Source organism: Lepisosteus platostomus, chromosome 26 (genome assembly GCF_059453375.1).
Source record: "Lepisosteus platostomus isolate fLepPlt1 chromosome 26, fLepPlt1.hap1, whole genome shotgun sequence".
Lineage (NCBI taxonomy): Eukaryota > Metazoa > Chordata > Actinopteri > Semionotiformes > Lepisosteidae > Lepisosteus > Lepisosteus platostomus.
The window spans coordinates 3,854,874-3,881,558 of NC_142636.1; the positions used below are offsets into that span (position 1 = coordinate 3,854,874).

Consider the following 26,685-nt stretch of genomic DNA (forward strand, 5'->3'; position numbering starts at 1 on the left):
TGCATCCAAGCCATCCAATACGGACTCTGAAACCTTGGAATATCAACACTATGATGCGCTACCTTTTACCTGGAGCAAAACGATGGAATTAGAAGAATGCTTACCGCAGGATACAACTGTGCCGCTGTTATTTGGAGCACGGTTTTCACTTGCATGAAAACTACAGCAGAACGTAGAAGGATGATCACTGAGGAGTCCACGCGGGCATGCTGAGGAGATTGTAGGTCGTACATTTCAATGATTACTGACATTTGCGCTGCTGGAGGTACAGTAATCAACAAAGAACAGGGTGTGCTACTCTCGAATCCGGTCAGCACATGATGAAAAGCCAGGAAGTATACCTTGTCAAATTGCCGTCAACAGGGACAAGTTAACCACCAGCTCCACCGGCGCCCGGCTAGCTCAGTCGGTAGAGCATGAGACTCTTAATCTCAGGGTCGTGGGTTCGAGCCCCACGTTGGGCGGTGCCCGTCTCCCTATTAACAAAGTTTCCCGCTCATCCTTGAACCTCTTACACCTCGATGGTACCGAGCACTGCGTTTTAATGCACAGGTGTGATCAAACCGAGATGAAAAGGGCGTATCTAGCTCCTTGCCCGAGAGATAAATCAAAGGTTCCGCAGATAATCCCTTGGCTCCGGTCACCCGGACGCAGATAGGAGCTGCAGCCATCATAACTTGTATGAAAACTAAGAAGAGCTCCTGTCTATTTACAGTTTCATTTACTCTAGCGTTTCCTTAAACATTGCGTGTACGAAGGCTAAGAAATTGGAGAGCTATTCTAATACAATAACTATTAGGAATCTTTTCGGCATAACAGTTTCACTGTGATTTTGCAGGTAACACGTACGTTGGGAAAACATTTTGAACGCGATCAATAACCGCACTGGAAAAATGTGGGAAAGAAAGGGCGAAAAGCGACTCTTCAACATGTGGAAATATCTTCCTGAGCGGAGCCCTCTTCTCGAAGCTCAACACTCTGCAAGAGTCACTTCTCCCAACTTGCGCCCGCAGGTTTCCGTAGTGTGCCTGCAAAGAGCCATCCGCTTGAGACAGGTGCACCTCCCGATTTCATTGAACTAAGCTAGATGCACAATTTCTAATGCAGCCTTCATCACAATAGACAGTTCATTTCTCGAAAGCTTGTCGTAAAAAAAGGAAACAGAGAACGAAAACGTATAGCTGACAATCTTCTGAAGATGCAGATTCAGCTTTGGGGAAATGGACATTTTATGTATGCAGATGCTTTTCAAGCGCTGGTTTTAGAACGTCGCTGTGCTTCCAGCATCCTTTTCAGCCTTCTAAACTGGCTACCGAGGTGCCGATCACATTGTAAAGCGGTTGAGAGGCCGGAGCTGCTCAAACCGCTCTTGCCGTTTCCCATCAATCAAAAGCACTATGTTGTTTCTTTGTATGGAAAGCTTTTCAAGTCTGGCATCGACACGCACCTTTCCTGAAACGTCCAAAGGGTGAATGATTCGCAAAGAAATCCAGTCTACCTTCAGGGGGCATGATGTTGAAATCGGAATGAGCCCTGGGTGGGCTTGAAGCAGCAGCTGTTCAGTTAACAGCTGCACAGAAACGCACCCCGCTTGCTTTGTATCATTCGCAAGTTTCTGGTTAAAGAGTAAAAAAGGCTGGAATTCTTCTGCCAGCCGGCAGGATTTCTTCTGCACTCACCCAGAAAAGCCAAGAATTGTATTTCATCTTTCGCAAGCTGTATTTTCCAGGAGGAGAATGAATACTTGCATTAAACTGAATCAAGCCGACAGAGACGCACAGCCGTTGTTTTTCTCCATGGGAAGTTTTTCGTTAAGGAAAAACACCGTTGTCATTTTCTTGCCAGCCGGCGGTATTTCTTGTGCAGCGATGAGCCAGATTTGTATTTCGTATTTCGCAAGTTGTGTGAATTTCTTGAAGTTGAAAGTGAATTCGCTCCAGAAAAGAAATGTCCAGTCGCATGAAAGCCGTGGCTGTTTGTTAAACCGCAGGACCTGAGCTTGCGTTCTGTTTCTCATGGCGTTCGCAAAGGCGATTCCTGCCTTTAAAACTGCTGTGTCTGCGACTGAAAGTGGCGTGTGGCGCAGCTTCTAAAGTCTTGTTGACGCTCCTCGATGTTGCTTTCTCTCTGCCTAAGGAAGTTCGATTGTCGCGTCGGAACGGGGAGACCTAATCCTTCCAGCTTTAAGCCACCCTTCAGTCTTCTGAAGGGTGTCCGAGTGCTAGCATGTCATTTGGCTTTTTTTCTGGGGAAACGGAGAGCGACATTGAAAAAGGTTACCGCCGCCGCCTCGCCCTCCGTGTTAAATGATCGCAAGCCGGCGGCGGCGGCGCTCCCTGTAGTCGTGGCCGAGCGGTTAAGGCGATGGGCTAGAAAGCCATTGGGGTCTCCCCGCGTCGGCTCGAATCCTGCCCACTACGGCGCCCTTCTCCTGTCGCTTCGGCCTGCCCAGAAAAAGGCGGAGTGCCGTTTCTCTCTTCCTGCTTCTTGTACAAACGCTAAATCGCTTGGACCTGCTGCCTTGGAAGTAATGTCTTCAACATCCACCAGTGACATTTCACAGCTGGAAGCACACAGCCACGCTTTTGGCATTGGCATGTCTTGCGCCCTACTTCCAGCCTTTGAAGACCTAATTATTCAAACTGAAAGAACCGGCTGAATGAGTGTTTGCAGTGCACCAGGAGGAGCAGGGACCATAGCATTGGAGGGGTGAGGATGGCGCAGATGGAAACGTTTTCATGCGCTCCTCTGGGAGGAATGAAAAGAAAAGACGAAACCGGAAACAGTAGTAGCCGCAAGAGGAAGTGTCTTCAAGCGCCAAGCAAGCGCTCCTCGTTAGTATAGTGGTGCGTATCCCCGCCTGTCACGTGGGAGACCAGGGATGGATTGCTTGACGGCGAGCCAGGTTGCTTTTCTCCCATCAGATTCCAACCGCTAATGCTAACGCAGTGTGTGGGAGCTTACATGCTTTTCCTTTCCCGTCTTTTTCGGACGACTATTCCAAAGGGGTAACCTGAAGGAATAGGGGCCTGAAGACACGAGGCATTCTTAAACCAGCACTGGGCTGCACGGCCTTCTGTTGTGATCAGGTTATATTCGAGTCAAAAAGCCAGAGCATCCGCTTCCATCCTATGGAGCACGAGCTAAATCGGAAGAGGCAGGGGATACACCTACGCCTATCGGCGCACGTTCCCTGCGTCAGGCTGCTTCACCCATTTGCACCCGACTGGAGAGGGCACTGAGCAAGCTTTTTGTCAGGAGTGGGATTCGAACCCACGCCTCCAGGGGAGACTGCGACCTGAACGCAGCGCCTTAGACCGCTCGGCCATCCTGACGCGGGCCCCCTGTCCCGGGGCGGTCTGATGAGCCACCGCGATCCCACTACGCTCCTCGAGTATCGCACTGTTATTAATACTACAGTGTGACTCCAGCATTAAAATGTTTGGAAAATGTGTCGGCTTTTAGAATCCAGTGTAGAGCAGCATGTGATGATTTGTGCTACAACACCAAGCGCTCAAAGTGACGTCTGCGTTTGTCGTTGAAACTTTCAACTCTTTCATCACTTATGTAGGAAATAAAAAGAGCAGTTGTGCGCCACACGCAGAGAGGCCGTCAGCAGAGTGGCGCAGCGGAAGCGTGCTGGGCCCATAACCCAGAGGTCGATGGATCGAAACCATCCTCTGCTACATGTGTCCTATGCACGATTCCTAAGCATGCCATTGGGTTAGCAAAGTGCCTTCAAATAGTCTGCGTCTCCCTTTCTTTAAATTCTGTCCTGAGTTTCTCTCTCGTGTGTGTTTGTGCAAGCTTGACACTTGCGGGACTCTTTAATCTTCACCAATACGGAGATGACCAAATGTGTCTTCGGTTGTTCTGAGGTCTTTGATAGTTTCTTTGAAAGCTTCAACTGAACCTCGAAATCGAAGCAGTTATGTTTATATTGATTTCTCGCGTTAATCATTACGAACCAGGAACAGCCAGCACACTCGGTCGCATTAGTAATTATGTCACGTCTCTACTTAGCAGAGCATTCAAAGGCCCACTGGAAGTAGTAAAGCACTAAAACACTGCAAAACTGAACTCGGGAAAATCATACTGGGAGCTCTGAGCGATGTCTGCATCCAAGCCATCCAATACGGACTCTGAAACCTTGGAATATCAACACTATGATGCGCTACCTTTTACCTGGAGCAAAACGATGGAATTAGAAGAATGCTTACCGCAGGATACAACTGTGCCGCTGTTATTTGGAGCACGGTTTTCACTTGCATGAAAACTACAGCAGAACGTAGAAGGATGATCACTGAGGAGTCCACGCGGGCATGCTGAGGAGATTGTAGGTCGTACATTTCAATGATTACTGACATTTGCGCTGCTGGAGGTACAGTAATCAACAAAGAACAGGGTGTGCTACTCTCGAATCCGGTCAGCACATGATGAAAAGCCAGGAAGTATACCTTGTCAAATTGCCGTCAACAGGGACAAGTTAACCACCAGCTCCACCGGCGCCCGGCTAGCTCAGTCGGTAGAGCATGAGACTCTTAATCTCAGGGTCGTGGGTTCGAGCCCCACGTTGGGCGGTGCCCGTCTCCCTATTAACAAAGTTTCCCGCTCATCCTTGAACCTCTTACACCTCGATGGTACCGAGCACTGCGTTTTAATGCACAGGTGTGATCAAACCGAGATGAAAAGGGCGTATCTAGCTCCTTGCCCGAGAGATAAATCAAAGGTTCCGCAGATAATCCCTTGGCTCCGGTCACCCGGACGCAGATAGGAGCTGCAGCCATCATAACTTGTATGAAAACTAAGAAGAGCTCCTGTCTATTTACAGTTTCATTTACTCTAGCGTTTCCTTAAACATTGCGTGTACGAAGGCTAAGAAATTGGAGAGCTATTCTAATACAATAACTATTAGGAATCTTTTCGGCATAACAGTTTCACTGTGATTTTGCAGGTAACACGTACGTTGGGAAAACATTTTGAACGCGATCAATAACCGCACTGGAAAAATGTGGGAAAGAAAGGGCGAAAAGCGACTCTTCAACATGTGGAAATATCTTCCTGAGCGGAGCCCTCTTCTCGAAGCTCAACACTCTGCAAGAGTCACTTCTCCCAACTTGCGCCCGCAGGTTTCCGTAGTGTGCCTGCAAAGAGCCATCCGCTTGAGACAGGTGCACCTCCCGATTTCATTGAACTAAGCTAGATGCACAATTTCTAATGCAGCCTTCATCACAATAGACAGTTCATTTCTCGAAAGCTTGTCGTAAAAAAAGGAAACAAAGAACGAAAACGTATAGCTGACAATCTTCTGAAGATGCAGATTCAGCTTTGGGGAAATGGACATTTTATGTATGCAGATGCTTTTCAAGCGCTGGTTTTAGAACGTCGCTGTGCTTCCAGCATCCTTTTCAGCCTTCTAAACTGGCTACCGAGGTGCCGATCACATTGTAAAGCGGTTGAGAGGCCGGAGCTGCTCAAACCGCTCTTGCCGTTTCCCATCAATCAAAAGCACTATGTTGTTTCTTTGTATGGAAAGCTTTTCAAGTCTGGCATCGACACGCACCTTTCCTGAAACGTCCAAAGGGTGAATGATTCGCAAAGAAATCCAGTCTACCTTCAGGGGGCATGATGTTGAAATCGGAATGAGCCCTGGGTGGGCTTGAAGCAGCAGCTGTTCAGTTAACAGCTGCACAGAAACGCACCCCGCTTGCTTTGTATCATTCGCAAGTTTCTGGTTAAAGAGTAAAAAAGGCTGGAATTCTTCTGCCAGCCGGCAGGATTTCTTCTGCACTCACCCAGAAAAGCCAAGAATTGTATTTCATCTTTCGCAAGCTGTATTTTCCAGGAGGAGAATGAATACTTGCATTAAACTGAATCAAGCCGACAGAGACGCACAGCCGTTGTTTTTCTCCATGGGAAGTTTTTCGTTAAGGAAAAACACCGTTGTCATTTTCTTGCCAGCCGGCGGTATTTCTTGTGCAGCGATGAGCCAGATTTGTATTTCGTATTTCGCAAGTTGTGTGAATTTCTTGAAGTTGAAAGTGAATTCGCTCCAGAAAAGAAATGTCCAGTCGCATGAAAGCCGTGGCTGTTTGTTAAACCGCAGGACCTGAGCTTGCGTTCTGTTTCTCATGGCGTTCGCAAAGGCGATTCCTGCCTTTAAAACTGCTGTGTCTGCGACTGAAAGTGGCGTGTGGCGCAGCTTCTAAAGTCTTGTTGACGCTCCTCGATGTTGCTTTCTCTCTGCCTAAGGAAGTTCGATTGTCGCGTCGGAACGGGGAGACCTAATCCTTCCAGCTTTAAGCCACCCTTCAGTCTTCTGAAGGGTGTCCGAGTGCTAGCATGTCATTTGGCTTTTTTTCTGGGGAAACGGAGAGCGACATTGAAAAAGGTTACCGCCGCCGCCTCGCCCTCCGTGTTAAATGATCGCAAGCCGGCGGCGGCGGCGCTCCCTGTAGTCGTGGCCGAGCGGTTAAGGCGATGGGCTAGAAAGCCATTGGGGTCTCCCCGCGTCGGCTCGAATCCTGCCCACTACGGCGCCCTTCTCCTGTCGCTTCGGCCTGCCCAGAAAAAGGCGGAGTGCCGTTTCTCTCTTCCTGCTTCTTGTACAAACGCTAAATCGCTTGGACCTGCTGCCTTGGAAGTAATGTCTTCAACATCCACCAGTGACATTTCACAGCTGGAAGCACACAGCCACGCTTTTGGCATTGGCATGTCTTGCGCCCTACTTCCAGCCTTTGAAGACCTAATTATTCAAACTGAAAGAACCGGCTGAATGAGTGTTTGCAGTGCACCAGGAGGAGCAGGGACCATAGCATTGGAGGGGTGAGGATGGCGCAGATGGAAACGTTTTCATGCGCTCCTCTGGGAGGAATGAAAAGAAAAGACGAAACCGGAAACAGTAGTAGCCGCAAGAGGAAGTGTCTTCAAGCGCCAAGCAAGCGCTCCTCGTTAGTATAGTGGTGCGTATCCCCGCCTGTCACGTGGGAGACCAGGGATGGATTGCTTGACGGCGAGCCAGGTTGCTTTTCTCCCATCAGATTCCAACCGCTAATGCTAACGCAGTGTGTGGGAGCTTACATGCTTTTCCTTTCCCGTCTTTTTCGGACGACTATTCCAAAGGGGTAACCTGAAGGAATAGGGGCCTGAAGACACGAGGCATTCTTAAACCAGCACTGGGCTGCACGGCCTTCTGTTGTGATCAGGTTATATTCGAGTCAAAAAGCCAGAGCATCCGCTTCCATCCTATGGAGCACGAGCTAAATCGGAAGAGGCAGGGGATACACCTACGCCTATCGGCGCACGTTCCCTGCGTCAGGCTGCTTCACCCATTTGCACCCGACTGGAGACGGCACTGAGCAAGCTTTTTGTCAGGAGTGGGATTCGAACCCACGCCTCCAGGGGAGACTGCGACCTGAACGCAGCGCCTTAGACCGCTCGGCCATCCTGACGCGGGCCCCCTGTCCCGGGGCGGTCTGATGAGCCACCGCGATCCCACTACGCTCCTCGAGTATCGCACTGTTATTAATACTACAGTGTGACTCCAGCATTAAAATGTTTGGAAAATGTGTCGGCTTTTAGAATCCAGTGTAGAGCAGCATGTGATGATTTGTGCTACAACACCAAGCGCTCAAAGTGACGTCTGCGTTTGTCGTTGAAACTTTCAACTCTTTCATCACTTATGTAGGAAATAAAAAGAGCAGTTGTGCGCCACACGCAGAGAGGCCGTCAGCAGAGTGGCGCAGCGGAAGCGTGCTGGGCCCATAACCCAGAGGTCGATGGATCGAAACCATCCTCTGCTACATGTGTCCTATGCACGATTCCTAAGCATGCCATTGGGTTAGCAAAGTGCCTTCAAATAGTCTGCGTCTCCCTTTCTTTAAATTCTGTCCTGAGTTTCTCTCTCGTGTGTGTTTGTGCAAGCTTGACACTTGCGGGACTCTTTAATCTTCACCAATACGGAGATGACCAAATGTGTCTTCGGTTGTTCTGAGGTCTTTGATAGTTTCTTTGAAAGCTTCAACTGAACCTCGAAATCGAAGCAGTTATGTTTATATTGATTTCTCGCGTTAATCATTACGAACCAGGAACAGCCAGCACACTCGGTCGCATTAGTAATTATGTCACGTCTCTACTTAGCAGAGCATTCAAAGGCCCACTGGAAGTAGTAAAGCACTAAAACACTGCAAAACTGAACTCGGGAAAATCATACTGGGAGCTCTGAGCGATGTCTGCATCCAAGCCATCCAATACGGACTCTGAAACCTTGGAATATCAACACTATGATGCGCTACCTTTTACCTGGAGCAAAACGATGGAATTAGAAGAATGCTTACCGCAGGATACAACTGTGCCGCTGTTATTTGGAGCACGGTTTTCACTTGCATGAAAACTACAGCAGAACGTAGAAGGATGATCACTGAGGAGTCCACGCGGGCATGCTGAGGAGATTGTAGGTCGTACATTTCAATGATTACTGACATTTGCGCTGCTGGAGGTACAGTAATCAACAAAGAACAGGGTGTGCTACTCTCGAATCCGGTCAGCACATGATGAAAAGCCAGGAAGTATACCTTGTCAAATTGCCGTCAACAGGGACAAGTTAACCACCAGCTCCACCGGCGCCCGGCTAGCTCAGTCGGTAGAGCATGAGACTCTTAATCTCAGGGTCGTGGGTTCGAGCCCCACGTTGGGCGGTGCCCGTCTCCCTATTAACAAAGTTTCCCGCTCATCCTTGAACCTCTTACACCTCGATGGTACCGAGCACTGCGTTTTAATGCACAGGTGTGATCAAACCGAGATGATAAGGGCGTATCTAGCTCCTTGCCCGAGAGATAAATCAAAGGTTCCGCAGATAATCCCTTGGCTCCGGTCACCCGGACGCAGATAGGAGCTGCAGCCATCATAACTTGTATGAAAACTAAGAAGAGCTCCTGTCTATTTACAGTTTCATTTACTCTAGCGTTTCCTTAAACATTGCGTGTACGAAGGCTAAGAAATTGGAGAGCTATTCTAATACAATAACTATTAGGAATCTTTTCGGCATAACAGTTTCACTGTGATTTTGCAGGTAACACGTACGTTGGGAAAACATTTTGAACGCGATCAATAACCGCACTGGAAAAATGTGGGAAAGAAAGGGCGAAAAGCGACTCTTCAACATGTGGAAATATCTTCCTGAGCGGAGCCCTCTTCTCGAAGCTCAACACTCTGCAAGAGTCACTTCTCCCAACTTGCGCCCGCAGGTTTCCGTAGTGTGCCTGCAAAGAGCCATCCGCTTGAGACAGGTGCACCTCCCGATTTCATTGAACTAAGCTAGATGCACAATTTCTAATGCAGCCTTCATCACAATAGACAGTTCATTTCTCGAAAGCTTGTCGTAAAAAAAGGAAACAAAGAACGAAAACGTATAGCTGACAATCTTCTGAAGATGCAGATTCAGCTTTGGGGAAATGGACATTTTATGTATGCAGATGCTTTTCAAGCGCTGGTTTTAGAACGTCGCTGTGCTTCCAGCATCCTTTTCAGCCTTCTAAACTGGCTACCGAGGTGCCGATCACATTGTAAAGCGGTTGAGAGGCCGGAGCTGCTCAAACCGCTCTTGCCGTTTCCCATCAATCAAAAGCACTATGTTGTTTCTTTGTATGGAAAGCTTTTCAAGTCTGGCATCGACACGCACCTTTCCTGAAACGTCCAAAGGGTGAATGATTCGCAAAGAAATCCAGTCTACCTTCAGGGGGCATGATGTTGAAATCGGAATGAGCCCTGGGTGGGCTTGAAGCAGCAGCTGTTCAGTTAACAGCTGCACAGAAACGCACCCCGCTTGCTTTGTATCATTCGCAAGTTTCTGGTTAAAGAGTAAAAAAGGCTGGAATTCTTCTGCCAGCCGGCAGGATTTCTTCTGCACTCACCCAGAAAAGCCAAGAATTGTATTTCATCTTTCGCAAGCTGTATTTTCCAGGAGGAGAATGAATACTTGCATTAAACTGAATCAAGCCGACAGAGACGCACAGCCGTTGTTTTTCTCCATGGGAAGTTTTTCGTTAAGGAAAAACACCGTTGTCATTTTCTTGCCAGCCGGCGGTATTTCTTGTGCAGCGATGAGCCAGATTTGTATTTCGTATTTCGCAAGTTGTGTGAATTTCTTGAAGTTGAAAGTGAATTCGCTCCAGAAAAGAAATGTCCAGTCGCATGAAAGCCGTGGCTGTTTGTTAAACCGCAGGACCTGAGCTTGCGTTCTGTTTCTCATGGCGTTCGCAAAGGCGATTCCTGCCTTTAAAACTGCTGTGTCTGCGACTGAAAGTGGCGTGTGGCGCAGCTTCTAAAGTCTTGTTGACGCTCCTCGATGTTGCTTTCTCTCTGCCTAAGGAAGTTCGATTGTCGCGTCGGAACGGGGAGACCTAATCCTTCCAGCTTTAAGCCACCCTTCAGTCTTCTGAAGGGTGTCCGAGTGCTAGCATGTCATTTGGCTTTTTTTCTGGGGAAACGGAGAGCGACATTGAAAAAGGTTACCGCCGCCGCCTCGCCCTCCGTGTTAAATGATCGCAAGCCGGCGGCGGCGGCGCTCCCTGTAGTCGTGGCCGAGCGGTTAAGGCGATGGGCTAGAAAGCCATTGGGGTCTCCCCGCGTCGGCTCGAATCCTGCCCACTACGGCGCCCTTCTCCTGTCGCTTCGGCCTGCCCAGAAAAAGGCGGAGTGCCGTTTCTCTCTTCCTGCTTCTTGTACAAACGCTAAATCGCTTGGACCTGCTGCCTTGGAAGTAATGTCTTCAACATCCACCAGTGACATTTCACAGCTGGAAGCACACAGCCACGCTTTTGGCATTGGCATGTCTTGCGCCCTACTTCCAGCCTTTGAAGACCTAATGATTCAAACTGAAAGAACCGGCTGAATGAGTGTTTGCAGTGCACCAGGAGGAGCAGGGACCATAGCATTGGAGGGGTGAGGATGGCGCAGATGGAAACGTTTTCATGCGCTCCTCTGGGAGGAATGAAAAGAAAAGACGAAACCGGAAACAGTAGTAGCCGCAAGAGGAAGTGTCTTCAAGCGCCAAGCAAGCGCTCCTCGTTAGTATAGTGGTGCGTATCCCCGCCTGTCACGTGGGAGACCAGGGATGGATTGCTTGACGGCGAGCCAGGTTGCTTTTCTCCCATCAGATTCCAACCGCTAATGCTAACGCAGTGTGTGGGAGCTTACATGCTTTTCCTTTCCCGTCTTTTTCGGACGACTATTCCAAAGGGGTAACCTGAAGGAATAGGGGCCTGAAGACACGAGGCATTCTTAAACCAGCACTGGGCTGCACGGCCTTCTGTTGTGATCAGGTTATATTCGAGTCAAAAAGCCAGAGCATCCGCTTCCATCCTATGGAGCACGAGCTAAATCGGAAGAGGCAGGGGATACACCTACGCCTATCGGCGCACGTTCCCTGCGTCAGGCTGCTTCACCCATTTGCACCCGACTGGAGACGGCACTGAGCAAGCTTTTTGTCAGGAGTGGGATTCGAACCCACGCCTCCAGGGGAGACTGCGACCTGAACGCAGCGCCTTAGACCGCTCGGCCATCCTGACGCGGGCCCCCTGTCCCGGGGCGGTCTGATGAGCCACCGCGATCCCACTACGCTCCTCGAGTATCGCACTGTTATTAATACTACAGTGTGACTCCAGCATTAAAATGTTTGGAAAATGTGTCGGCTTTTATAATCCAGTGTAGAGCAGCATGTGATGATTTGTGCTACAACACCAAGCGCTCAAAGTGACGTCTGCGTTTGTCGTTGAAACTTTCAACTCTTTCATCACTTATGTAGGAAATAAAAAGAGCAGTTGTGCGCCACACGCAGAGAGGCCGTCAGCAGAGTGGCGCAGCGGAAGCGTGCTGGGCCCATAACCCAGAGGTCGATGGATCGAAACCATCCTCTGCTACATGTGTCCTATGCACGATTCCTAAGCATGCCATTGGGTTAGCAAAGTGCCTTCAAATAGTCTGCGTCTCCCTTTCTTTAAATTCTGTCCTGAGTTTCTCTCTCGTGTGTGTTTGTGCAAGCTTGACACTTGCGGGACTCTTTAATCTTCACCAATACGGAGATGACCAAATGTGTCTTCGGTTGTTCTGAGGTCTTTGATAGTTTCTTTGAAAGCTTCAACTGAACCTCGAAATCGAAGCAGTTATGTTTATATTGATTTCTCGCGTTAATCATTACGAACCAGGAACAGCCAGCACACTCGGTCGCATTAGTAATTATGTCACGTCTCTACTTAGCAGAGCATTCAAAGGCCCACTGGAAGTAGTAAAGCACTAAAACACTGCAAAACTGAACTCGGGAAAATCATACTGGGAGCTCTGAGCGATGTCTGCATCCAAGCCATCCAATACGGACTCTGAAACCTTGGAATATCAACACTATGATGCGCTACCTTTTACCTGGAGCAAAACGATGGAATTAGAAGAATGCTTACCGCAGGATACAACTGTGCCGCTGTTATTTGGAGCACGGTTTTCACTTGCATGAAAACTACAGCAGAACGTAGAAGGATGATCACTGAGGAGTCCACGCGGGCATGCTGAGGAGATTGTAGGTCGTACATTTCAATGATTACTGACATTTGCGCTGCTGGAGGTACAGTAATCAACAAAGAACAGGGTGTGCTACTCTCGAATCCGGTCAGCACATGATGAAAAGCCAGGAAGTATACCTTGTCAAATTGCCGTCAACAGGGACAAGTTAACCACCAGCTCCACCGGCGCCCGGCTAGCTCAGTCGGTAGAGCATGAGACTCTTAATCTCAGGGTCGTGGGTTCGAGCCCCACGTTGGGCGGTGCCCGTCTCCCTATTAACAAAGTTTCCCGCTCATCCTTGAACCTCTTACACCTCGATGGTACCGAGCACTGCGTTTTAATGCACAGGTGTGATCAAACCGAGATGAAAAGGGCGTATCTAGCTCCTTGCCCGAGAGATAAATCAAAGGTTCCGCAGATAATCCCTTGGCTCCGGTCACCCGGACGCAGATAGGAGCTGCAGCCATCATAACTTGTATGAAAACTAAGAAGAGCTCCTGTCTATTTACAGTTTCATTTACTCTAGCGTTTCCTTAAACATTGCGTGTACGAAGGCTAAGAAATTGGAGAGCTATTCTAATACAATAACTATTAGGAATCTTTTCGCCATAACAGTTTCACTGTGATTTTGCAGGTAACACGTACGTTGGGAAAACATTTTGAACGCGATCAATAACCGCACTGGAAAAATGTGGGAAAGAAAGGGCGAAAAGCGACTCTTCAACATGTGGAAATATCTTCCTGAGCGGAGCCCTCTTCTCGAAGCTCAACACTCTGCAAGAGTCACTTCTCCCAACTTGCGCCCGCAGGTTTCCGTAGTGTGCCTGCAAAGAGCCATCCGCTTGAGACAGGTGCACCTCCCGATTTCATTGAACTAAGCTAGATGCACAATTTCTAATGCAGCCTTCATCACAATAGACAGTTCATTTCTCGAAAGCTTGTCGTAAAAAAAGGAAACAAAGAACGAAAACGTATAGCTGACAATCTTCTGAAGATGCAGATTCAGCTTTGGGGAAATGGACATTTTATGTATGCAGATGCTTTTCAAGCGCTGGTTTTAGAACGTCGCTGTGCTTCCAGCATCCTTTTCAGCCTTCTAAACTGGCTACCGAGGTGCCGATCACATTGTAAAGCGGTTGAGAGGCCGGAGCTGCTCAAACCGCTCTTGCCGTTTCCCATCAATCAAAAGCACTATGTTGTTTCTTTGTATGGAAAGCTTTTCAAGTCTGGCATCGACACGCACCTTTCCTGAAACGTCCAAAGGGTGAATGATTCGCAAAGAAATCCAGTCTACCTTCAGGGGGCATGATGTTGAAATCGGAATGAGCCCTGGGTGAGCTTGAAGCAGCAGCTGTTCAGTTAACAGCTGCACAGAAACGCACCCCGCTTGCTTTGTATCATTCGCAAGTTTCTGGTTAAAGAGTAAAAAAGGCTGGAATTCTTCTGCCAGCCGGCAGGATTTCTTCTGCACTCACCCAGAAAAGCCAAGAATTGTATTTCATCTTTCGCAAGCTGTATTTTCCAGGAGGAGAATGAATACTTGCATTAAACTGAATCAAGCCGACAGAGACGCACAGCCGTTGTTTTTCTCCATGGGAAGTTTTTCGTTAAGGAAAAACACCGTTGTCATTTTCTTGCCAGCCGGCGGTATTTCTTGTGCAGCGATGAGCCAGATTTGTATTTCGTATTTCGCAAGTTGTGTGAATTTCTTGAAGTTGAAAGTGAATTCGCTCCAGAAAAGAAATGTCCAGTCGCATGAAAGCCGTGGCTGTTTGTTAAACCGCAGGACCTGAGCTTGCGTTCTGTTTCTCATGGCGTTCGCAAAGGCGATTCCTGCCTTTAAAACTGCTGTGTCTGCGACTGAAAGTGGCGTGTGGCGCAGCTTCTAAAGTCTTGTTGACGCTCCTCGATGTTGCTTTCTCTCTGCCTAAGGAAGTTCGATTGTCGCGTCGGAACGGGGAGACCTAATCCTTCCAGCTTTAAGCCACCCTTCAGTCTTCTGAAGGGTGTCCGAGTGCTAGCATGTCATTTGGCTTTTTTTCTGGGGAAACGGAGAGCGACATTGAAAAAGGTTACCGCCGCCGCCTCGCCCTCCGTGTTAAATGATCGCAAGCCGGCGGCGGCGGCGCTCCCTGTAGTCGTGGCCGAGCGGTTAAGGCGATGGGCTAGAAAGCCATTGGGGTCTCCCCGCGTCGGCTCGAATCCTGCCGACTACGGCGCCCTTCTCCTGTCGCTTCGGCCTGCCCAGAAAAAGGCGGAGTGCCGTTTCTCTCTTCCTGCTTCTTGTACAAACGCTAAATCGCTTGGACCTGCTGCCTTGGAAGTAATGTCTTCAACATCCACCAGTGACATTTCACAGCTGGAAGCACACAGCCACGCTTTTGGCATTGGCATGTCTTGCGCCCTACTTCCAGCCTTTGAAGACCTAATTATTCAAACTGAAAGAACCGGCTGAATGAGTGTTTGCAGTGCACCAGGAGGAGCAGGGACCATAGCATTGGAGGGGTGAGGATGGCGCAGATGGAAACGTTTTCATGCGCTCCTCTGGGAGGAATGAAAAGAAAAGACGAAACCGGAAACAGTAGTAGCCGCAAGAGGAAGTGTCTTCAAGCGCCAAGCAAGCGCTCCTCGTTAGTATAGTGGTGCGTATCCCCGCCTGTCACGTGGGAGACCAGGGATGGATTGCTTGACGGCGAGCCAGGTTGCTTTTCTCCCATCAGATTCCAACCGCTAATGCTAACGCAGTGTGTGGGAGCTTACATGCTTTTCCTTTCCCGTCTTTTTCGGACGACTATTCCAAAGGGGTAACCTGAAGGAATAGGGGCCTGAAGACACGAGGCATTCTTAAACCAGCACTGGGCTGCACGGCCTTCTGTTGTGATCAGGTTATATTCGAGTCAAAAAGCCAGAGCATCCGCTTCCATCCTATGGAGCACGAGCTAAATCGGAAGAGGCAGGGGATACACCTACGCCTATCGGCGCACGTTCCCTGCGTCAGGCTGCTTCACCCATTTGCACCCGACTGGAGACGGCACTGAGCAAGCTTTTTGTCAGGAGTGGGATTCGAACCCACGCCTCCAGGGGAGACTGCGACCTGAACGCAGCGCCTTAGACCGCTCGGCCATCCTGACGCGGGCCCCCTGTCCCGGGGCGGTCTGATGAGCCACCGCGATCCCACTACGCTCCTCGAGTATCGCACTGTTATTAATACTACAGTGTGACTCCAGCATTAAAATGTTTGGAAAATGTGTCGGCTTTTAGAATCCAGTGTAGAGCAGCATGTGATGATTTGTGCTACAACACCAAGCGCTCAAAGTGACGTCTGCGTTTGTCGTTGAAACTTTCAACTCTTTCATCACTTATGTAGGAAATAAAAAGAGCAGTTGTGCGCCACACGCAGAGAGGCCGTCAGCAGAGTGGCGCAGCGGAAGCGTGCTGGGCCCATAACCCAGAGGTCGATGGATCGAAACCATCCTCTGCTACATGTGTCCTATGCACGATTCCTAAGCATGCCATTGGGTTAGCAAAGTGCCTTCAAATAGTCTGCGTCTCCCTTTCTTTAAATTCTGTCCTGAGTTTCTCTCTCGTGTGTGTTTGTGCAAGCTTGACACTTGCGGGACTCTTTAATCTTCACCAATACGGAGATGACCAAATGTGTCTTCGGTTGTTCTGAGGTCTTTGATAGTTTCTTTGAAAGCTTCAACTGAACCTCGAAATCGAAGCAGTTATGTTTATATTGATTTCTCGCGTTAATCATTACGAACCAGGAACAGCCAGCACACTCGGTCGCATTAGTAATTATGTCACGTCTCTACTTAGCAGAGCATTCAAAGGCCCACTGGAAGTAGTAAAGCACTAAAACACTGCAAAACTGAACTCGGGAAAATCATACTGGGAGCTCTGAGTGATGTCTGCATCCAAGCCATCCAATACGGACTCTGAAACCTTGGAATATCAACACTATGATGCGCTACCTTTTACCTGGAGCAAAACGATGGAATTAGAAGAATGCTTACCGCAGGATACAACTGTGCCGCTGTTATTTGGAGCACGGTTTTCACTTGCATGAAAACTACAGCAGAACGTAGAAGGATGATCACTGAGGAGTCCACGCGGGCATGCTGAGGAGATTGTAGGTCGTACATTTCAATGATTACTGACATTTGCGCTGCTGGAGGTACAGTAATCAACAAAGAACAGGGTGTGCTACTCTCGAATCCGGTCAGCACATGATGAAAAGCCAGGAAGTATACCTTGTCAAATTGCCGTCAACAGGGACAAGTTAACCACCAGCTCCACCGGCGCCCGGCTAGCTCAGTCGGTAGAGCATGAGACTCTTAATCTCAGGGTCGTGGGTTCGAGCCCCACGTTGGGCGGTGCCCGTCTCCTTATTAACAAAGTTTCCCGCTCATCCTTGAACCTCTTACACCTCGATGGTACCGAGCACTGCGTTTTAATGCACAGGTGTGATCAAACCGAGATGAAAAGGGCGTATCTAGCTCCTTGCCCGAGAGATAAATCAAAGGTTCCGCAGATAATCCCTTGGCTCCGGTCACCCGGACGCAGATAGGAGCTGCAGCCATCATAACTTGTATGAAAACTAAGAAGAGCTCCTGTCTATTTACAGTTTCATTTACTCTAGCGTTTCCTTAAACATTGCGTGTACGAAGGCTAAGAAATTGGAGAGCTATTCTAATACAATAACTATTAGGAATCTTTTCGCCATAACAGTTTCACTGTGATTTTGCAGGTAACACGTACGTTGGGAAAACATTTTGAACGCGATCAATAACCGCACTGGAAAAATGTGGGAAAGAAAGGGCGAAAAGCGACTCTTCAACATGTGGAAATATCTTCCTGAGCGGAGCCCTCTTCTCGAAGCTCAACACTCTGCAAGAGTCACTTCTCCCAACTTGCGCCCGCAGGTTTCCGTAGTGTGCCTGCAAAGAGCCATCCGCTTGAGACAGGTGCACCTCCCGATTTCATTGAACTAAGCTAGATGCACAATTTCTAATGCAGCCTTCATCACAATAGACAGTTCATTTCTCGAAAGCTTGTCGTAAAAAAAGGAAACAAAGAACGAAAACGTATAGCTGACAATCTTCTGAAGATGCAGATTCAGCTTTGGGGAAATGGACATTTTATGTATGCAGATGCTTTTCAAGCGCTGGTTTTAGAACGTCGCTGTGCTTCCAGCATCCTTTTCAGCCTTCTAAACTGGCTACCGAGGTGCCGATCACATTGTAAAGCGGTTGAGAGGCCGGAGCTGCTCAAACCGCTCTTGCCGTTTCCCATCAATCAAAAGCACTATGTTGTTTCTTTGTATGGAAAGCTTTTCAAGTCTGGCATCGACACGCACCTTTCCTGAAACGTCCAAAGGGTGAATGCTTCGCAAAGAAATCCAGTCTACCTTCAGGGGGCATGATGTTGAAATCGGAATGAGCCCTGGGTGGGCTTGAAGCAGCAGCTGTTCAGTTAACAGCTGCACAGAAACGCACCCCGCTTGCTTTGTATCATTCGCAAGTTTCTGGTTAAAGAGTAAAAAAGGCTGGAATTCTTCTGCCAGCCGGCAGGATTTCTTCTGCACTCACCCAGAAAAGCCAAGAATTGTATTTCATCTTTCGCAAGCTGTATTTTCCAGGAGGAGAATGAATACTTGCATTAAACTGAATCAAGCCGACAGAGACGCACAGCCGTTGTTTTTCTCCATGGGAAGTTTTTCGTTAAGGAAAAACACCGTTGTCATTTTCTTGCCAGCCGGCGGTATTTCTTGTGCAGCGATGAGCCAGATTTGTATTTCGTATTTCGCAAGTTGTGTGAATTTCTTGAAGTTGAAAGTGAATTCGCTCCAGAAAAGAAATGTCCAGTCGCATGAAAGCCGTGGCTGTTTGTTAAACCGCAGGACCTGAGCTTGCGTTCTGTTTCTCATGGCGTTCGCAAAGGCGATTCCTGCCTTTAAAACTGCTGTGTCTGCGACTGAAAGTGGCGTGTGGCGCAGCTTCTAAAGTCTTGTTGACGCTCCTCGATGTTGCTTTCTCTCTGCCTAAGGAAGTTCGATTGTCGCGTCGGAACGGGGAGACCTAATCCTTCCAGCTTTAAGCCACCCTTCAGTCTTCTGAAGGGTGTCCGAGTGCTAGCATGTCATTTGGCTTTTTTTCTGGGGAAACGGAGAGCGACATTGAAAAAGGTTACCGCCGCCGCCTCGCCCTCCGTGTTAAATGATCGCAAGCCGGCGGCGGCGGCGCTCCCTGTAGTCGTGGCCGAGCGGTTAAGGCGATGGGCTAGAAAGCCATTGGGGTCTCCCCGCGTCGGCTCGAATCCTGCCCACTACGGCGCCCTTCTCCTGTCGCTTCGGCCTGCCCAGAAAAAGGCGGAGTGCCGTTTCTCTCTTCCTGCTTCTTGTACAAACGCTAAATCGCTTGGACCTGCTGCCTTGGAAGTAATGTCTTCAACATCCACCAGTGACATTTCACAGCTGGAAGCACACAGCCACGCTTTTGGCATTGGCATGTCTTGCGCCCTACTTCCAGCCTTTGAAGACCTAATTATTCAAACTGAAAGAACCGGCTGAATGAGTGTTTGCAGTGCACCAGGAGGAGCAGGGACCATAGCATTGGAGGGGTGAGGATGGCGCAGATGGAAACGTTTTCATGCGCTCCTCTGGGAGGAATGAAAAGAAAAGACGAAACCGGAAACAGTAGTAGCCGCAAGAGGAAGTGTCTTCAAGCGCCAAGCAAGCGCTCCTCGTTAGTATAGTGGTGCGTATCCCCGCCTGTCACGTGGGAGACCAGGGATGGATTGCTTGACGGCGAGCCAGGTTGCTTTTCTCCCATCAGATTCCAACCGCTAATGCTAACGCAGTGTGTGGGAGCTTACATGCTTTTCCTTTCCCGTCTTTTTCGGACGACTATTCCAAAGGGGTAACCTGAAGGAATAGGGGCCTGAAGACACGAGGCATTCTTAAACCAGCACTGGGCTGCACGGCCTTCTGTTGTGATCAGGTTATATTCGAGTCAAAAAGCCAGAGCATCCGCTTCCATCCTATGGAGCACGAGCTAAATCGGAAGAGGCAGGGGATACACCTACGCCTATCGGCGCACGTTCCCTGCGTCAGGCTGCTTCACCCATTTGCACCCGACTGGAGACGGCACTGAGCAAGCTTTTTGTCAGGAGTGGGATTCGAACCCACGCCTCCAGGGGAGACTGCGACCTGAACGCAGCGCCTTAGACCGCTCGGCCATCCTGACACGGGCCCCCTGTCCCGGGGCGGTCTGATGAGCCACCGCGATCCCACTACGCTCCTCGAGTATCGCACTGTTATTAATACTACAGTGTGACTCCAGCATTAAAATGTTTGGAAAATGTGTCGGCTTTTATAATCCAGTGTAGAGCAGCATGTGATGATTTGTGCTACAACACCAAGCGCTCAAAGTGACGTCTGCGTTTGTCGTTGAAACTTTCAACTCTTTCATCACTTATGTAGGAAATAAAAAGAGCAGTTGTGCGCCACACGCAGAGAGGCCGTCAGCAGAGTGGCGCAGCGGAAGCGTGCTGGGCCCATAACCCAGAGGTCGATGGATCGAAACCATCCTCTGCTACATGTGTCCTATGCACGATTCCTAAGCATGCCATTGGGTTAGCAAAGTGCCTTCAAATAGTCTGCGTCTCCCTTTCTTTAAATTCTGTCCTGAGTTTCTCTCTCGTGTGTGTTTGTGCAAGCTTGACACTTGCGGGACTCTTTAATCTTCACCAATACGGAGATGACCAAATGTGTCTTCGGTTGTTCTGAGGTCTTTGATAGTTTCTTTGAAAGCTTCAACTGAACCTCGAAATCGAAGCAGTTATGTTTATATTGATTTCTCGCGTTAATCATTACGAACCAGGAACAGCCAGCACACTCGGTCGCATTAGTAATTATGTCACGTCTCTACTTAGCAGAGCATTCAAAGGCCCACTGGAAGTAGTAAAGCACTAAAACACTGCAAAACTGAACTCGGGAAAATCATACTGGGAGCTCTGAGCGATGTCTGCATCCAAGCCATCCAATACGGACTCTGAAACCTTGGAATATCAACACTATGATGCGCTACCTTTTACCTGGAGCAAAACGATGGAATTAGAAGAATGCTTACCGCAGGATACAACTGTGCCGCTGTTATTTGGAGCACGGTTTTCACTTGCATGAAAACTACAGCAGAACGTAGAAGGATGATCACTGAGGAGTCCACGCGGGCATGCTGAGGAGATTGTAGGTCGTACATTTCAATGATTACTGACATTTGCGCTGCTGGAGGTACAGTAATCAACAAAGAACAGGGTGTGCTACTCTCGAATCCGGTCAGCACATGATGAAAAGCCAGGAAGTATACCTTGTCAAATTGCCGTCAACAGGGACAAGTTAACCACCAGCTCCACCGGCGCCCGGCTAGCTCAGTCGGTAGAGCATGAGACTCTTAATCTCAGGGTCGTGGGTTCGAGCCCCACGTTGGGCGGTGCCCGTCTCCCTATTAACAAAGTTTCCCGCTCATCCTTGAACCTCTTACACCTCGATGGTACCGAGCACTGCGTTTTAATGCACAGGTGTGATCAAACCGAGATGAAAAGGGCGTATCTAGCTCCTTGCCCGAGAGATAAATCAAAGGTTCCGCAGATAATCCCTTGGCTCCGGTCACCCGGACGCAGATAGGAGCTGCAGCCATCATAACTTGTATGAAAACTAAGAAGAGCTCCTGTCTATTTACAGTTTCATTTACTCTAGCGTTTCCTTAAACATTGCGTGTACGAAGGCTAAGAAATTGGAGAGCTATTCTAATACAATAACTATTAGGAATCTTTTCGCCATAACAGTTTCACTGTGATTTTGCAGGTAACACGTACGTTGGGAAAACATTTTGAACGCGATCAATAACCGCACTGGAAAAATGTGGGAAAGAAAGGGCGAAAAGCGACTCTTCAACATGTGGAAATATCTTCCTGAGCGGAGCCCTCTTCTCGAAGCTCAACACTCTGCAAGAGTCACTTCTCCCAACTTGCGCCCGCAGGTTTCCGTAGTGTGCCTGCAAAGAGCCATCCGCTTGAGACAGGTGCACCTCCCGATTTCATTGAACTAAGCTAGATGCACAATTTCTAATGCAGCCTTCATCACAATAGACAGTTCATTTCTCGAAAGCTTGTCGTAAAAAAAGGAAACAAAGAACGAAAACGTATAGCTGACAATCTTCTGAAGATGCAGATTCAGCTTTGGGGAAATGGACATTTTATGTATGCAGATGCTTTTCAAGCGCTGGTTTTAGAACGTCGCTGTGCTTCCAGCATCCTTTTCAGCCTTCTAAACTGGCTACCGAGGTGCCGATCACATTGTAAAGCGGTTGAGAGGCCGGAGCTGCTCAAACCGCTCTTGCCGTTTCCCATCAATCAAAAGCACTATGTTGTTTCTTTGTATGGAAAGCTTTTCAAGTCTGGCATCGACACGCACCTTTCCTGAAACGTCCAAAGGGTGAATGCTTCGCAAAGAAATCCAGTCTACCTTCAGGGGGCATGATGTTGAAATCGGAATGAGCCCTGGGTGGGCTTGAAGCAGCAGCTGTTCAGTTAACAGCTGCACAGAAACGCACCCCGCTTGCTTTGTATCATTCGCAAGTTTCTGGTTAAAGAGTAAAAAAGGCTGGAATTCTTCTGCCAGCCGGCAGGATTTCTTCTGCACTCACCCAGAAAAGCCAAGAATTGTATTTCATCTTTCGCAAGCTGTATTTTCCAGGAGGAGAATGAATACTTGCATTAAACTGAATCAAGCCGACAGAGACGCACAGCCGTTGTTTTTCTCCATGGGAAGTTTTTCGTTAAGGAAAAACACCGTTGTCATTTTCTTGCCAGCCGGCGGTATTTCTTGTGCAGCGATGAGCCAGATTTGTATTTCGTATTTCGCAAGTTGTGTGAATTTCTTGAAGTTGAAAGTGAATTCGCTCCAGAAAAGAAATGTCCAGTCGCATGAAAGCCGTGGCTGTTTGTTAAACCGCAGGACCTGAGCTTGCGTTCTGTTTCTCATGGCGTTCGCAAAGGCGATTCCTGCCTTTAAAACTGCTGTGTCTGCGACTGAAAGTGGCGTGTGGCGCAGCTTCTAAAGTCTTGTTGACGCTCCTCGATGTTGCTTTCTCTCTGCCTAAGGAAGTTCGATTGTCGCGTCGGAACGGGGAGACCTAATCCTTCCAGCTTTAAGCCACCCTTCAGTCTTCTGAAGGGTGTCCGAGTGCTAGCATGTCATTTGGCTTTTTTTCTGGGGAAACGGAGAGCGACATTGAAAAAGGTTACCGCCGCCGCCTCGCCCTCCGTGTTAAATGATCGCAAGCCGGCGGCGGCGGCGCTCCCTGTAGTCGTGGCCGAGCGGTTAAGGCGATGGGCTAGAAAGCCATTGGGGTCTCCCCGCGTCGGCTCGAATCCTGCCCACTACGGCGCCCTTCTCCTGTCGCTTCGGCCTGCCCAGAAAAAGGCGGAGTGCCGTTTCTCTCTTCCTGCTTCTTGTACAAACGCTAAATCGCTTGGACCTGCTGCCTTGGAAGTAATGTCTTCAACATCCACCAGTGACATTTCACAGCTGGAAGCACACAGCCACGCTTTTGGCATTGGCATGTCTTGCGCCCTACTTCCAGCCTTTGAAGACCTAATTATTCAAACTGAAAGAACCGGCTGAATGAGTGTTTGCAGTGCACCAGGAGGAGCAGGGACCATAGCATTGGAGGGGTGAGGATGGCGCAGATGGAAACGTTTTCATGCGCTCCTCTGGGAGGAATGAAAAGAAAAGACGAAACCGGAAACAGTAGTAGCCGCAAGAGGAAGTGTCTTCAAGCGCCAAGCAAGCGCTCCTCGTTAGTATAGTGGTGCGTATCCCCGCCTGTCACGTGGGAGACCAGGGATGGATTGCTTGACGGCGAGCCAGGTTGCTTTTCTCCCATCAGATTCCAACCGCTAATGCTAACGCAGTGTGTGGGAGCTTACATGCTTTTCCTTTCCCGTCTTTTTCGGACGACTATTCCAAAGGGGTAACCTGAAGGAATAGGGGCCTGAAGACACGAGGCATTCTTAAACCAGCACTGGGCTGCACGGCCTTCTGTTGTGATCAGGTTATATTCGAGTCAAAAAGCCAGAGCATCCGCTTCCATCCTATGGAGCACGAGCTAAATCGGAAGAGGCAGGGGATACACCTACGCCTATCGGCGCACGTTCCCTGCGTCAGGCTGCTTCACCCATTTGCACCCGACTGGAGACGGCACTGAGCAAGCTTTTTGTCAGGAGTGGGATTCGAACCCACGCCTCCAGGGGAGACTGCGACCTGAACGCAGCGCCTTAGACCGCTCGGCCATCCTGACACGGGCCCCCTGTCCCGGGGCGGTCTGATGAGCCACCGCGATCCCACTACGCTCCTCGAGTATCGCACTGTTATTAATACTACAGTGTGACTCCAGCATTAAAATGTTTGGAAAATGTGTCGGCTTTTATAATCCAGTGTAGAGCAGCATGTGATGATTTGTGCTACAACACCAAGCGCTCAAAGTGACGTCTGCGTTTGTCGTTGAAACTTTCAACTCTTTCATCACTTATGTAGGAAATAAAAAGAGCAGTTGTGCGCCACACGCAGAGAGGCCGTCAGCAGAGTGGCGCAGCGGAAGCGTGCTGGGCCCATAACCCAGAGGTCGATGGATCGAAACCATCCTCTGCTACATGTGTCCTATGCACGATTCCTAAGCATGCCATTGGGTTAGCAAAGTGCCTTCAAATAGTCTGCGTCTCCCTTTCTTTAAATTCTGTCCTGAGTTTCTCTCTCGTGTGTGTTTGTGCAAGCTTGACACTTGCGGGACTCTTTAATCTTCACCAATACGGAGATGACCAAATGTGTCTTCGGTTGTTCTGAGGTCTTTGATAGTTTCTTTGAAAGCTTCAACTGAACCTCGAAATCGAAGCAGTTATGTTTATATTGATTTCTCGCGTTAATCATTACGAACCAGGAACAGCCAGCACACTCGGTCGCATTAGTAATTATGTCACGTCTCTACTTAGCAGAGCATTCAAAGGCCCACTGGAAGTAGTAAAGCACTAAAACACTGCAAAACTGAACTCGGGAAAATCATACTGGGAGCTCTGAGCGATGTCTGCATCCAAGCCATCCAATACGGACTCTGAAACCTTGGAATATCAACACTATGATGCGCTACCTTTTACCTGGAGCAAAACGATGGAATTAGAAGAATGCTTACCGCAGGATACAACTGTGCCGCTGTTATTTGGAGCACGGTTTTCACTTGCATGAAAACTACAGCAGAACGTAGAAGGATGATCACTGAGGAGTCCACGCGGGCATGCTGAGGAGATTGTAGGTCGTACATTTAAATGATTACTGACATTTGCGCTGCTGGAGGTACAGTAATCAACAAAGAACAGGGTGTGCTACTCTCGAATCCGGTCAGCACATGATGAAAAGCCAGGAAGTATACCTTGTCAAATTGCCGTCAACAGGGACAAGTTAACCACCAGCTCCACCGGCGCCCGGCTAGCTCAGTCGGTAGAGCATGAGACTCTTAATCTCAGGGTCGTGGGTTCGAGCCCCACGTTGGGCGGTGCCCGTCTCCTTATTAACAAAGTTTCCCGCTCATCCTTGAACCTCTTACACCTCGATGGTACCGAGCACTGCGTTTTAATGCACAGGTGTGATCAAACCGAGATGAAAAGGGCGTATCTAGCTCCTTGCCCGAGAGATAAATCAAAGGTTCCGCAGATAATCCCTTGGCTCCGGTCACCCGGACGCAGATAGGAGCTGCAGCCATCATAACTTGTATGAAAACTAAGAAGAGCTCCTGTCTATTTACAGTTTCATTTACTCTAGCGTTTCCTTAAACATTGCGTGTACGAAGGCTAAGAAATTGGAGAGCTATTCTAATACAATAACTATTAGGAATCTTTTCGCCATAACAGTTTCACTGTGATTTTGCAGGTAACACGTACGTTGGGAAAACATTTTGAACGCGATCAATAACCGCACTGGAAAAATGTGGGAAAGAAAGGGCGAAAAGCGACTCTTCAACATGTGGAAATATCTTCCTGAGCGGAGCCCTCTTCTCGAAGCTCAACACTCTGCAAGAGTCACTTCTCCCAACTTGCGCCCGCAGGTTTCCGTAGTGTGCCTGCAAAGAGCCATCCGCTTGAGACAGGTGCACCTCCCGATTTCATTGAACTAAGCTAGATGCACAATTTCTAATGCAGCCTTCATCACAATAGACAGTTCATTTCTCGAAAGCTTGTCGTAAAAAAAGGAAACAAAGAACGAAAACGTATAGCTGACAATCTTCTGAAGATGCAGATTCAGCTTTGGGGAAATGGACATTTTATGTATGCAGATGCTTTTCAAGCGCTGGTTTTAGAACGTCGCTGTGCTTCCAGCATCCTTTTCAGCCTTCTAAACTGGCTACCGAGGTGCCGATCACATTGTAAAGCGGTTGAGAGGCCGGGGCTGCTCAAACCGCTCTTGCCGTTTCCCATCAATCAAAAGCACTATGTTGTTTCTTTGTATGGAAAGCTTTTCAAGTCTGGCATCGACACGCACCTTTCCTGAAACGTCCAAAAGGTGAATGCTTCGCAAAGAAATCCAGTCTACCTTCAGGGGGCATGATGTTGAAATCGGAATGAGCCCTGGGTGGGCTTGAAGCAGCAGCTGTTCAGTTAACAGCTGCACAGAAACGCACCCCGCTTGCTTTGTATCATTCGCAAGTTTCTGGTTAAAGAGTAAAAAAGGCTGGAATTCTTCTGCCAGCCGGCAGGATTTCTTCTGCACTCACCCAGAAAAGCCAAGAATTGTATTTCATCTTTCGCAAGCTGTATTTTCCAGGAGGAGAATGAATACTTGCATTAAACTGAATCAAGCCGACAGAGACGCACAGCCGTTGTTTTTCTCCATGGGAAGTTTTTCGTTAAGGAAAAACACCGTTGTCATTTTCTTGCCAGCCGGCGGTATTTCTTGTGCAGCGATGAGCCAGATTTGTATTTCGTATTTCGCAAGTTGTGTGAATTTCTTGAAGTTGAAAGTGAATTCGCTCCAGAAAAGAAATGTCCAGTCGCATGAAAGCCGTGGCTGTTTGTTAAACCGCA

General features: G+C 48.7%; 13 non-coding genes across 13 annotated transcripts; 7 read left to right on the top strand and 6 right to left on the bottom strand.

The window, feature by feature from the left end:
- Positions 1–391: 391 nt before the first annotated feature.
- Positions 392–464, top strand: trnak-cuu (transfer RNA lysine (anticodon CUU)). The gene has a single exon. It is a non-coding gene; the product is annotated as a tRNA-Lys (tRNA).
- Positions 465–3,252: 2,788 nt separating this feature from the next.
- Positions 3,253–3,335, bottom strand: trnal-cag (transfer RNA leucine (anticodon CAG)). The gene has a single exon. It is a non-coding gene; the product is annotated as a tRNA-Leu (tRNA).
- Positions 3,336–4,507: 1,172 nt separating this feature from the next.
- On the top strand, positions 4,508–4,580 carry trnak-cuu (transfer RNA lysine (anticodon CUU)). Its single transcript has one exon. It is a non-coding gene; the product is annotated as a tRNA-Lys (tRNA).
- A 2,788-nt stretch (positions 4,581–7,368) lies between these two features.
- Positions 7,369–7,451, bottom strand: trnal-cag (transfer RNA leucine (anticodon CAG)). Its single transcript has one exon. It is a non-coding gene; the product is annotated as a tRNA-Leu (tRNA).
- A 1,172-nt stretch (positions 7,452–8,623) lies between these two features.
- On the top strand, positions 8,624–8,696 carry trnak-cuu (transfer RNA lysine (anticodon CUU)). The gene has a single exon. It is a non-coding gene; the product is annotated as a tRNA-Lys (tRNA).
- A 2,788-nt stretch (positions 8,697–11,484) lies between these two features.
- Positions 11,485–11,567, bottom strand: trnal-cag (transfer RNA leucine (anticodon CAG)). Its single transcript has one exon. It is a non-coding gene; the product is annotated as a tRNA-Leu (tRNA).
- Positions 11,568–12,739: 1,172 nt separating this feature from the next.
- trnak-cuu (transfer RNA lysine (anticodon CUU)) lies at positions 12,740–12,812 on the top strand. The gene has a single exon. It is a non-coding gene; the product is annotated as a tRNA-Lys (tRNA).
- Positions 12,813–15,600: 2,788 nt separating this feature from the next.
- Positions 15,601–15,683, bottom strand: trnal-cag (transfer RNA leucine (anticodon CAG)). Its single transcript has one exon. It is a non-coding gene; the product is annotated as a tRNA-Leu (tRNA).
- A 1,172-nt stretch (positions 15,684–16,855) lies between these two features.
- On the top strand, positions 16,856–16,928 carry trnak-cuu (transfer RNA lysine (anticodon CUU)). Its single transcript has one exon. It is a non-coding gene; the product is annotated as a tRNA-Lys (tRNA).
- Positions 16,929–19,716: 2,788 nt separating this feature from the next.
- trnal-cag (transfer RNA leucine (anticodon CAG)) lies at positions 19,717–19,799 on the bottom strand. Its single transcript has one exon. It is a non-coding gene; the product is annotated as a tRNA-Leu (tRNA).
- A 1,172-nt stretch (positions 19,800–20,971) lies between these two features.
- On the top strand, positions 20,972–21,044 carry trnak-cuu (transfer RNA lysine (anticodon CUU)). Its single transcript has one exon. It is a non-coding gene; the product is annotated as a tRNA-Lys (tRNA).
- Positions 21,045–23,832: 2,788 nt separating this feature from the next.
- On the bottom strand, positions 23,833–23,915 carry trnal-cag (transfer RNA leucine (anticodon CAG)). Its single transcript has one exon. It is a non-coding gene; the product is annotated as a tRNA-Leu (tRNA).
- Positions 23,916–25,087: 1,172 nt separating this feature from the next.
- trnak-cuu (transfer RNA lysine (anticodon CUU)) lies at positions 25,088–25,160 on the top strand. Its single transcript has one exon. It is a non-coding gene; the product is annotated as a tRNA-Lys (tRNA).
- Positions 25,161–26,685: the final 1,525 nt, after the last annotated feature.